This window comes from Cannabis sativa, chromosome 4 (assembly GCF_029168945.1).
Source record: "Cannabis sativa cultivar Pink pepper isolate KNU-18-1 chromosome 4, ASM2916894v1, whole genome shotgun sequence".
NCBI classification, from domain to species: domain Eukaryota; kingdom Viridiplantae; phylum Streptophyta; class Magnoliopsida; order Rosales; family Cannabaceae; genus Cannabis; species Cannabis sativa.
In genome coordinates, this window is record NC_083604.1 from 8,920,113 (window position 1) to 8,931,582 (window position 11,470).

An 11,470-nucleotide genomic window follows, 5' to 3' on the forward strand; every position below is an offset into this window, starting at 1 on the left:
TTCAAATATAAAATAAAACAAAAATATGGTGATAATATATATATATCTTATGTCGCATGTGGGCATAATTAATAAATTGCAAGTCAAAAAGGAGAGAAGAAAAAAATTAAATGATAAATTAGTTTAGAAATTTTAGGTGCTAAATTGAGCAAGTGGGATAAGGTGGTCGTTGTCTAGGTATTTATGGTGGTATGGTGTGGGGGTCTACGGCGTTTGTTTGGTTTTGGGTCAATAATATATGACTTAAGTCGGGTCGAATTTGACGGCGGGTGATCCATTGGGTCTTATTTTCTTAAATGGGACCCATCCACTGAAACTATACATTATATTATATAAGAATAATTAAATAAGATATTTAAAAAAAAAAAATTATATTTTTATGTTTAATGATTTTTTTTTATATATTTTTAATACGAAAAACAACAAAAAAAATTACATAAAAGTTACATAAAAATAATATTTAAATAACATCAAAACAATAACAAAAAATAACAGACATATAATAAAAAATTAACAATAAATTAATATGAATGCAACATAAAAAATTGTATTTTGTGTAAATAAAATAAAAAAATTCGTAAAAAATATTTAAAATTTTGCATAACCATATTTTTGTAATTTTTTTTATTGTTTTTATGTATTAATAAAAGGGTAAATACCATTTTGGACCCTGTATTTTGCAAAAGTTACAGATTGGACCCTGTGTTTTGTTAAATGATAAAATGGACCCTGTATTTTCTAAAATAGTAAAAATAAGACCCTGAGCTTAATTTTTGGCAACTTTTTTTTTAATACAACCAACTTGAAGACAATGCTTAATACGAAAAGATACAAAAAATGTAAACGGTTTGTCATAAAGACTTTTAGATCAGATTATAATTAAACTTTATTTTGACAAAAAATCAATTCAGGGTCCTATTTGTACTATTTTAGAAAATACAGGGTCTATTTTGTCATTTAATAAAACACATGGTCCAATTGGTAACTTTTGTAAAACAGAGAGTTCAAAATAGTATTTACCCTTAATAAAATTATCCCCATTATATAATAGTGTGTCTACCTACCCGTAATGGTTGCCGGGCAGGTCAGGGCAGGTTAGGGCAGGGCAGGGCAGGGCAGGGCATCTTGGATGGATGGGCATGTCATGGATGATGATGGGTCTCCATTTCGTGGAAGACCCTCTTCTGTTGTGATCCACTGAAACAGGTCTGTACTGTGTTATCTTCTTTTATTTTATTTTTTATTTTCATTTTCTGTTATCTTTATTTTTATTTATTTATTGTTTTTTTTTATAGGTTGGCGTGTATGTGCTCGTACCAATACCACAGACTTTGCTGTGTAATTGTCTTTAATATTATTTTCTAACATATATATAATATAACTGAGGAAACCTTGATTAAGATTTAGGAGTATTTATATGTTTTGAGTAAATATTCAATTGTCAGTGTGGTTGTTGGCGGTATGCATATGTATTTTAAGGGTGTGTATTTGTGTTCATGTTATATAATTGACATGTTTAATTAATTAATTTTAACCTAATTAATATATATATATTGTGTCAATAAATTTTAATCCTAATCCGAAACATTGCATTTTTGTGTTTATCTATATTGTATTTGTGTATCGATTATATTTATCTTACATGTTGATTAATATTAGCGTAAATAGCGGCATAAGTACTTAAAGTTTTATATTTGTAAGCGGTATAAATCCAATGTTTATTTTTAGCGACATAAGTATCCAATGTTTGTAAAACTGTAATTTTCTTTTAATTTTTTCAGTACAGATTCTGTTTTGAATTTATTAAAAGAATATTTAGAAGTAACTGAAACTACATATTTCTATCTAGACTCAATGATCAAGAATTTAGACCTTATATGTGCCCTATTTAAGACAATAACAGAGTCTGTACTGACAAAATTAGAGAAAAATTACAGTTTTACAAACATTGAGTACTTATGCCGATAAAAATAAACATTAGATTTATGTCGCTTACAAACATAAAACTTTAGGTACTTATGCCACTATTTACCCTTAACATTATAAAGGATGGAGGCCGGAAGTATTTGTAAGCTGGCCAAAACTTAGAAAAAATAATATGGAAGGATATTAAACAATTTTTTTAAACCAAAAAAAAAAAAACTACAAAATTATAGCTAAAAAGATTGAAAAATTATTATTAAATCTTTATATATAATAATACAAAAAATTTGTTTGGGGCAGGTTCTGTGTATGAATGTTTTAAGTTAGAATTGCTGCGAGCTTAGAAACCAACAAGCTGTTCAATTCCTAAAAAGATTATATCTCAAAAGAATTCCTATTTTATTTTTTTATGTGAAACAAAGTGTAACAAATGGAAGATTGAACGTGTGGGCCGTATACTAAGGTTTGAAGGGGTCTTTATGGTTGAGGCCTAAGGTAGTTCAGGGGGATTAGCTTCGCTTTGGAAGTACCAAGAGGAAGAGCGGGTGTTGGGTTTCTCAAATAATCACATTGATTTTCTTGTAGGTTCTTAAACGAAGGGCTCATGGAGGTTAACTGATTTCTATGGGGAACCAGTTCGAGCTCAGCGATATCAATCATGGAATTTACTTTGCGTGTTAGCTATAGATTCGAACCTCCCTTGGTGTGTGATAGGAGATTTGAATAACATAGTCAGACATGAGGATAAACATGGTGGACGTCCATACCCTCAAAGGCTCTTAAATGGCTTTCAACAAGCCCTCAATGACTGCAACTTAGAAGACCTGGAGATTACTAGTTACCCGTTCACTTGGGAGAAAGGAAGAGGCACTAGTGAATGGGTAGAGATTCGGTTGGATCGTGCTTAATTTGGTGAATCGCTCTTGGTCTCAGATTTTCCAAGAAGCCTCTCTATTGAATCTCGACATCTCAATTTCAGACCATTGTCCAATATTCTTAGAGCCTAAACCTCAACAAAAATTTCCCTATAACTGCAAATTCAAGTTCGAGAATGCGTGGTCCAAGGAGCCAATGTGTTTTGAAATTGTTAACGATTGTTGGGAAATAGATAATGTGGGTAATTTTTCAAGCAAATTGGCTCTTTGTGCTGAGAAATTAAGCTCATAGGGTAAGGATGTGACTGGTAATTTCAAAGCCAGAATCAGCCGTGTAAAAAGGAGCTCTAAAGGCTGAGGAATAAGAGAGATGCAGCCTTTATCCAATGGCACATGGAAGTCAAGAACGAACTGTTCAAGGTGATTGATCAACAAGAGGCATTCTGGAAATAGTGGTCTAAATAACTCTGGTTGAAAGAATGTGACCATAATAGTAGTTACTTTCACAAGGTTGCTCTCTCTAGAAGAAGACATAATCAAATTGTGAGATTAAAGAATGAAAATGATGTATGGGTCGGGTTGGATGATGGTCTATCTCAAGTTATGGTTGACTATTTTTCTTCTTTATTCAAAGCTTCAAGTTCATCGTGCCAGGAGGTGGTGAACTGTGTTTCTAGGACTGTTCCAGAGTTTGTTCATTCTGAATTTTGACAACAAGTTTCAGAGGAGGAGGTAAAAGAGGCTATTTTCCAAATGCACCTAGATAAAAGCCCCAGTCCAGACGAGATGATGCTTGCCTTTTACAAAAAATGCTGGTCTATTGTTGGAGGTGATGTGGTGTCTGCTGTTCAAAAATTCTTTGTTACTAGAGAGTTTGAAATAAGATGTAGTGAAGCAAACATTGTGTTGATGTTGGAAATTATTTTACCAGGATCTAGATTTACTAACAAGTATGTTGGATTAACAACCTAATATGAATTCTAAAACAATGAAAATAAACACATATAAAGTTAGAAAACCTTACAGTGGGTGCAGCGGAATAATATGACTCCTTCCGTTCAGATCTCTAGCCCTTGATTCCTTTCTGTAGTAGAGCATCACCAAAATCTGAACCTGGATCTTCTTTTCTCCTTCTTTGATGCAGAAATTCCATAGTCTTACATACTATGATTGAGATACCACTTGATGTGTGTGGGCACTACTCATTCACTCAAAGTTTCGAAAATTAGAGAGAAGAAAAGAGAGAGAGGCGTGTGAGGCTTTTTCTGAGAGAAACAAAGTGATCAAAGATGTGTGTGTATTTCCTCAAGCCAACACTTTCTATTTATAGAATTCCCTCTAGGTTTAGGTTAGAATTGCATGGCATTAAAATAATGGAAACTACAAATGGAATTTCCTATGCATAGGGCCGGTCATACAAAGGGTATTGGGCCTCACTTTGCAACTTTCCCATTTTGTTATTTTCCATTCCCATTTTCTCAAAAATGCCAATTTTTCCAATTTAACCTTTTAAATGCCAATTCTAATTATTTAATAACTTGGAAATAATTATCAAATAATATTGCCATTTAATATATTTATTAATTTAGACATATAAAGTCTCTTAATCAATAAATAAACCTAAAATCTCTTTTCTTTACAATTTCGCCCTTGCTTAGTGAAAATTCATAAAGTAGACATAGTCTAACTTTTACAATTTTAATTGATTAATTAAAATCAATTAACTGAGTCTTACAAGCAGTATGGTCTCAACTAGTATGGGGACCATGGGTCTATATAACCGAGCTTCCAATAAGTCGAACCGAATTTACCAAGTAAATTCCCTAACTTATTAATTCCTCATTGAATCCACACTTAGAACTTGGAATTGCACTCTCAGTCATATAGAACGCTCTATATGTTCCATGATATAGACACGTCATTAGTTATCCATTGTTATAACCCTAATGTGATCAATGATCCTCTATATAGATGATCTACATTGAAAAGACACTACTGGTTACCGCTACACCTTCAATGTATTTTATCCTTAAAACACTTAACCCTGTATAAATGATATTTCACCTAAGTGTAATGAGATCTCCACCATTTATCTTCGTTTGGTTAAGCTCGAAGGAAATCATCCTTTACTTCTATTTTCCAGATAGAAGCTATAGATTCCATATTTATGTTAGCGCTCCCACTCAATTGCACTACCGTGTTCCCAAAATGTAAGTATCACCCTGACCCAAAAGTAGGCTTAACTTAACAAATCAAAGAACACGAATAACACTCTTGAGATTGAGCCTAACCATATCAGGATTGAGATCATTTGATCTAGGATCAACAGGTGATATTGAATTGAATAGATATTACGGTAAGTTTTAATATATCTAATCAAAGTTCAATATCGGTCCCTTCCGATATATACTCCATACATCCGATACTGGTAAACTTTGCCAATGTCCTGGAAAGGACCTAACACTTTTCCAAGGTGTAAGAATACCTATCGCTGATTATACCATGTCAGTCTAAATCCAGTGTTCTGACAAATCAGGGAATAAACTTTTGAACATATAATAAAGATTATATTCCACTGTGCTGACAACACTATAATCTTTAACAAACACATATGTTCTGGACTTAAAAGGAATTCATACATTATATACATATAATCATGAAATAAATCATGTGAACCATGCAACATAAAATGTTATTTCTAATCTTTATTAATAAGTAAATCTGATTATATGAAATGAGTTTTATTTAGGGCATAAAACCCAACAGTTGATACCTAAGAAAAATAATCGTGAAGATATGACACAACTTCGCCCAATTGTCTTATGTAATGTCTTGTATAAAACTATCACGAAAGTCATGGTGAACCGCATGAAGCCTTTTATATAAGCTATTGTGGCTGATACACATAGTGCTTTCATTCTGGGGAGGCTCATCTCGGATAACATCTTGATTTCATTTGAGGTATTACATTACCTGAAGAGAAAAAGAAAAGGAAAAGAAGGCTTCATGGCGTTAAAATTGGACATGAGCAAAGCTTATGATAGAATTGAGTGGGTCTTTTTGGAAGCCATGCTCAAGAAATTGGGGTTTGAGGAGTGGTGGACTTGCTTTTTGATGAAATGTGTAACCTCGGCTTGTTACACAGTGGTTCATGGGAATCGGGAGATGGGTCCGATTATTCCCTCTCGAGGTATTAGACAAGGGGATCCCCTATCTCTGTATCTTTTTATCCTTTGTGCTAAGGGCCTCTCGACCTTACTTCATCGTTACGAGAATGGTGGCTTAATACACAGTTGTAAGGTTGCTAATGGAGCTCCTCATATTTCTCACATGCTTTTCACAGATGACAGTTATCTTTATTGTAAAGCAACTATGTTGGAGGCTACCAGAGTACAAGAGATTTTGATCAAGTTTGAAGTTGCGTCTGGCAGAAGGTTAATTACTCAAAATCTTTAATTTTTTTAGCACAAATACCGATCTTGCTACTCGTAATAATATTAGCAACATGCTTGGTATGTCTATTATGGGAGAAGGCAGTTTGTACCTTGGTTTGCCAAGTACTTTGAGTAGAAACAAATCTACAGTGTTAGGCTTTCTCAAGGAACGGGTTCGTAAGAGAATTCAAGGTTGGGAAACAAAGTTCCTGTCTCGGGTAGGAAAAAAAATTTGATTAAAACAGTGGCTCAATCCCTCCCAAGTTACGCAATGAGCATTTTCTTACTGCCTTTGGAGATAACAAGTGATATGGAAAAAGTTATGACTAAGTTTTGGTGGCAAGGCTCTAATAATTCTAAGAATGGAATCCATTGGTTTTCTTGGGACCGTCTTTGTCTTCACAAGACTAAGGGTGGAATGGGCTTTCATCATTTGAGGGACTTCAATTTATTCCTTTTAGGCAACCAAGGATGAAGGTTAATTTCTCATCCAAACTCATTAGTGGCAAAGGTGTTCAAGGCTAGAAATATCCTAATGGCTCCTATCTCACGACTCAGTTGGGAAATAACCCAAGCTTTGTGTAGCGTAGTTTATTTGAAGCTCATGTGCTGGTTGGCAAAGGTGTGTGTTGGTGTGTTGGCAATGGCTAAGAGATTGATGCTCTTCATGAACCTTGGCTGCCTTGTGAAGAACAACCTTTTGTTGTTTCGACACATCCTGGTTTGGTTCATGTTAAAGGGTGCAATCTAATGACTGATGAAGGCGGGAATCGAGATGTTGAAATCTTGAAAGACTTATTTGAGGATAGGGATAAGAAGCTTATATTAGAAATTCCACTGAATATTGCATATGGCTATGACATAATGACTTGGATCCATGAAGCTTTAGGATTATATTCAGTTAAAAGTGCATATAAACTATTACAGAAAATTCATGGAAGGTGGATTCGGTTGATAATGCTTTTACTAGATTCTGGGACAATTTTTGGAAGTTTAAAATTCCTCCGAAGGTGAAGAACTTGATATGGCGTGCTAGAAGATAATGCCTTATTGGGATATATTTTACCAGGATGTAGATTTACTAATAAGTATGTTGATTAACATCCTAAATATGAATTCTCTAAAATAATAGAATTTAAACACATATAAAGTTAAGAAACCTTACATTGATTACATCGGAATAATATGTCTCCTCCCACTCAGATTCTAACCCTTGTTCCTTTCTCTCACAGAGTATTATCAAGATTTGAGCCCAATTCTCCTTCAAGTGTTGGATTCTTCACAGTCTTACACACTATGATTGAGTACTAGACTTGCTATGGGTGGGCATGTACTCATTCACTAATGGCTCAAAAAGATATGAAGAACAATATAGGAGATTTCAAAAATAGAAGAAGAAGAAGGAATGGAGGCTCTCAAAAACTCTAGTTGTCTGACAGAATGTAAACTAGGTTATATGAGTTGTTGGATAATGAGACCATTCTATTCCTTTTATACTATTTCACCTAGGGTTAGGATTTAAATTATATGGAATAAAAAATGATAAAATAATAGTAAAAAATAAGCAATAGTGGCCAACCATATAGATGGGCCCCACTAGTTATAATTTTGCTATTTTTTTCAACCATTTATCTTTTATTTCATGAATGTCATATTTTCTAATTTTAATTCTATAAATGCCAAAAATATTTATTTAATAATTATAACTAATTATCAAATAAAATTTTCATTTATCTTATTTATTAATTAGACTCCACAAAGTCTCTTAATTAACAAATAAAACCTAAAACCTCTTTTCTTCATAATTAAGTCATTGCTTAGTGAAAAATTATAAATAAGACATAGTTTAATTTTAGAATTATAATTGATTGATTAAAACCAATTAACTGAGTCTTACAAGCAGTATTGTCTCAACTAGTGTGGGGACCATGGGCCTATATAATCAAGCTTCCAATAAGTAGCTCTAGAATTTACCAAGTAAATTCTCTAAGTTATTAATTCCTCATTGCACCACTATAAATTTGGAATTGCACTCTTAATTATATAGAACGCTCCATGTTGAACGATAAAATTTTAATAATAATAATAATAATTATTATTATTATTATTATAGGAATGGGTCAGTCAAAAAAAGGAAGAGAAAATTAAGGAGATATTTTCTCCACCTCCACCACTTTCACGATTAAGTGAATTTTATCAACAAAAAAAAAATAATAAAAAAATTGGATATAAAGAGAGAGAGGGTGGGGAACGGTTAAAGAAAAAAAAAAAAAAGTTTTTTGGAAAAATATCTTTGGCAATTGATACGTAAGAGTGAAACAGAGAAAAGAGACCTGAGAAAAGAGAGAAAAAAAAACTACATTATTCCAAGTGATTTTTCAAGCTTTACAAGGGTAAGCAAAGATCCATAAATGGATCTACCTCTCTTTCTTCTTTCTCTTTATTTTTGTTTAATGCAAATAGTCACTCCAATCTCCTTTGATTCACTAAACTTCAGAAAATAAGTTGATGTGATATATAATCAAAGGGAAAGGAAAAGACTAATATTTTTATGCTGCCAATTTTATTATTGATTTCTATCATTCTCTTCGATTCACTAGACTTCAGAAAATAAGTCAATATGTGATATATAATCGAAGAGAATAATATAAATCTTCATGATGTTATGTTGCCTAATTCATGATAAATCTTTATGAGTTTCCTTTGGTTCACTAGACTTCAGAAAATAAGTCAATATGTGGTATATAACCAAAGGGAAAAAAAATAAGAGATTCAAAATAATGCCGTCGAAATCATCACTGAGTGTGGGTTTCCTTAAAAAATATAATACTGATAATAAGAGCAGAATAAAAAATTCAGTTGAATACGTAAGTTAAAAGGAAAATATTGATTGATCTACCCTACCAAAATTACTCTTTGACGAAATGAAAATTGTCGGCGTGAATCTCTTTGTCATTAAGGATCGTATATATGTATATCGATTCTCATAAAAATCATGATTTATGTATATATGCATATACATAAAATAAAATAAAGAAGTGTAACTCTTTGGTGTCCAATGGCATGCTTACTTTAAAAAAATGAATATGTATTATATATGTTTAATTGTCAAATACATATCTATATATTGCATGTTCATGGCGTCAGTTATATATGTATATGTACCCATGGCATTTGCCAACAGGGACAACAATCACAAAAAGAAAAGAAAAATAAAAGAACAGGTGACTCACATATATTCAAGTGAATGTAAAATTTTGAATTAAATCCCAAAAGCCTCAAGAGAATCCTTCGGTGGATTGGGATTGGGAAAAAGCATGTGCACTGATGCAAATTTACAAGTTATATATATATATATGTTACTGAATGTAATAAAAAAAAGCAAAATAATATATATATGTCATATATAATTATATATATATGTCATTGCATTAATTAAGACCCATATACATACCTGTTCGACTTTGTGAGGAGCAGTCAAATCCAAATCATGCACTTTTATGTATCATGATATGAAGTCATAAATAAGAGAAAGAGGCTTACCCTGTAGACCAATTGACTATGTGATGATACGAAGGAAAAGTCTTGCTTGTTGTATGCTGACGAATTAAGCTGCAAAATTATTAGGCAGAGTTACACATCAAGTTCCAATTATATAATTCGAATGAAAAAATTAAATTTGAATTATAAATATCTTAAATACTATCTTAAATTTTAAGTAGTCACTTAAATTTAAATCTGTGATAGTATCTAGCAAAAGATAATTTTTTTTCCTTAAATTTTGGAATAAACAATAAAAATATCAGCCAAATAATCTTTTTTATTTATAAAAGATAATAAAAAGATTTCAAGACTCAAATTTTATCACCAAAAAGTGGTAAAATTTTAAAGCCATATAAAATGGCACAAAATTCCAAATGAGCTCACCAAAATTAATCTTGGAATATTAAAGAGGTCATTCACCTCACCAAATTTCAAAGAGGTCTTTAACCTCATAAAAATCTCAAAAATGGTAATTTTACCTAAAAAATTAAAAAGTGCACTAAAATTCAAATTCATAGCAAATTAAATGGCATTCAAAAAAAAAGAAAGAGAGAGGTCATTCACCTCATAAAAAAATTAAAATTCGGAACTACGTTTGACTTGATTCCTATAAAAGGATACGTAGGCAACTTAGTTGCTAAGACTAAGTGCAGTCACCGATACCGCAAAAATGGTATAAAAACACAAACTCTTAAAATTCCATACAAGGTCATACACCTAGGAATTTTTCCAAATTCTCAAAATAGCACAGGATTCCTGAAAGTGGTCATCTACCGGAATTCTTATATCCAAATTCTAAAATACCGTATTCTGAACTACAAGTGGCTTGATCCTTCACAAAGAAGGTATGTAGGCAGCTCGGTTAATTAAATGGATTGAGTTCAGCTGCAATTCCAAATTTACCCCAAATTTCCCAAATTTATTTTAATTATTTAATGTCATTGTAATTGGAATCAAAGGGTATTTCCTTTATTTAAAAAGATTGTAATTAAGAGGTTATTCTTATAATCTTGGATGGGTCGAACTTAAATTAATAAACTCTTATGCTATAATTTTGGCATAGGTGAAATTGTGTTTTGCATTTATTTTAATATGTTAAATGTGAAAATTTTTGCTTAACATAATTTTTGGCACGCCCGGTGGGACCCATTCTCCTTTTCATCTCCAAATATGATGACTATTATTCAACTTTAACTTTATGGTGCTAATCATGTTTACTGTTTTCAGGGAAAAAATGGCACCACAAGTCACGGTTTACTTCCACAAGTTACCAACAACCTCTTCTGCCCAAGGAGGGAAAAAGAGCCGCTTTTTGGCAGCATTCTCTATTGATCGAGCACCCATTTCATGCAGGGTGCCCGAACCAATAAAGAGTGTGAAGATACCTACACCAGCTAAAAAGGCTGGAAGAGGGAAAGGTGGGAAAAACATCACTAAGACTGCACGGGCCTTAAGAGGCAAAGCAGCAAAGGGTTTTAAAAAGAGGCAAGCCCGGGCAATGAAAAGGTCTGCAGCAAAGGTTGCTAAGACAGAAGGGGGGCCAACGAAGATTGGCTCCCCCGTAATGATCCAGGAATGGGAGCGTATCTTGATTGGTTCTGTTCCTATTTTCTTGCCCACTACTGTCTCAGTGATGGTTACCTCTGCGGAGGAAACTGAGGCAACACAGACTTCTCAATCTCGGAGAGGTAGGAA

At 32.7% G+C, this 11,470-nt stretch overlaps 1 long non-coding RNA gene across 1 annotated transcript; it reads left to right on the forward strand.

Annotated features, from left to right (window-relative positions):
* Positions 1 to 1,057: 1,057 nt before the first annotated feature.
* On the forward strand, positions 1,058 to 1,547 carry LOC133036647 (uncharacterized). Its single transcript, XR_009687225.1, has 2 exons — positions 1,058 to 1,206; positions 1,296 to 1,547. It is a non-coding gene; the product is annotated as an uncharacterized LOC133036647 (long non-coding RNA).
* Positions 1,548 to 11,470: the final 9,923 nt, after the last annotated feature.